This window comes from Leptosomus discolor, chromosome 1 (genome assembly GCF_034619465.1).
Source record: "Leptosomus discolor isolate bLepDis1 chromosome 1, bLepDis1.hap2, whole genome shotgun sequence".
Classification (NCBI taxonomy): domain Eukaryota; kingdom Metazoa; phylum Chordata; class Aves; order Leptosomiformes; family Leptosomidae; genus Leptosomus; species Leptosomus discolor.
In genome coordinates, this window is record NC_141391.1 from 171206722 (window position 1) to 171208654 (window position 1933).

Sequence of the window (1933 nt, forward strand, 5' to 3'; positions counted from 1 at the left end):
TCATAGAAGATCCACGAAAATGTCATTTTTTTTCTCAACTCTGCCAATTGCCCCAATGTCACTGAACATTCATGAGTGTGAACGTCTAAAGAAAAACAGCATGCAAAAAAGACACTGCAAATCAACTTTATGTTAGATTATTTTCTCTCATCTTGCATAAACTTACTAAGCCCTAGAAATTATTAAACAGAAGCTTTATGATTATTTAAAAAATACTATATGGGTGACCTGATCAAAAGGTGAAATTACTATGTACTGGGTTGTTTGAAAACAGTTAGTTCTGCATTGGAAGAATAAGAAGGTAACTACAGGTCAAAGCCATTCTTTCTGACCACTGTTTGACACAGCGTGGATTACTGCCAATTGTTGGGACCAAAGATATTGCAAAGCTACAGACTGTTGAACACTGACTTAGTTTTGAGAAAAAGGAGAGATGACTGAACAAATATATAGCATTTTCCCCAGAACCAGAGAAAGGTAACATCTCTAAGGACACCGAGCAGCTAATATGAGCCAGATAATGTGGATACAGAAATACGTAAAACCACCAGCCTTATGTCTATCAGTGTCCACAGATCAACACTGATGAATTATTTGGAAGCTATAGTCTGTTTTACTGTCTCAAACCCTGAAATGCTGGTGATTTTCTTTGCTTTGGTTTGTGGGGGTTTTTTTTGTGTTCAGGTTTAAGTATACTATCCTCTAAAAACAGGCCACAGAGATCTCTCATTGAGATAGGTAACCCCAGTTGTGGTTTGCAGCATGGGCCTGAGAGCACAACAGTCACCTATCACAACTAGTGGTATAAGAGCAGCGGTACAGGAAGGAATACATATGTAACAAGATGCAAATGCAGTTAAACTGAAAACCAGGACAAATAACATTTAAAAGGAAACAAACCAATATATTCAGTGTTACTTACATAACTACAGTGAAAGTTTGGGTTTTTTTCTTTTGCAGTACTTGAAGCACTGGCTATTGGTGTTACTTCAACCAAGAAAGAGCCTTTTTTCAAAGCTGCTATCATCTTTGTAATAAAATAATAATAAAAAGCAAAAAAAAACCCCAACCAACCAACCAACCAACCAACCAACCAAAAAAAACCAACCAAAAAAAAAACCCCAACCTATGTTAAAGGATGCTGCTACACCTTTTTGCCAAGCTGGCAGAACACTTTAAAACACTAAGTCAAGATCAAGTCTGAACACATTCATGGTCTTCTTGGCAACCAGAGAAATCTTATTAAAAAAAAACCCAAAACAAAGCACACTGCAGGAACACATGAAAAGGCAGCCCACTTTTGAACTTGAACTCACCAAAGCTTTTTAGTTCCTCCCCCCAAGAACGTGGAGAAGAAATTGCTGCTCTGTTAGAAACAGTTTGAAATTCCTCGTTTGCAACAGCTTCTGAACAGTGCACTTCCTACTTCTTAGTTCTACTGAAAAGCAGTGACATCTGAAAAGGACCTACCACAAACACGTAATGATTTTCCAACATACAAGCCCACATTTTTTAAATACCGTGTTCCAAAAATTAATGGGACACGAGAATATTGCCACACAGAACCAACCATAGGGCTTATTTAAATTCATCCTTTAAGAAAAATCATTGCAAGGTAGGTAGGTTTTTGGTGATCTGAGACTATTAACAATGTAAGTTTACTGTATTGGTTGAAGCAGCAAGCCCTTGCAGATACTGCTTTGTTTATCAAAGAATACTTCTGAGGTAATTCTTTAACAAGCCTATTTCAGAAACAGCTACTGCTACCCAACTAAGAAAAAAAAAGGTTAGATTCCTAAGTACAGCCTCCCATCAAAAGGAAAAGCTTAACCAACCTTAATTGCTAGCTCAATTACTTTTTGTAGATATTTACTTTTCTTCTCCCTACACAGAATATATTTCAAGACAGTTATTTTACTCATCCCTTAATCCT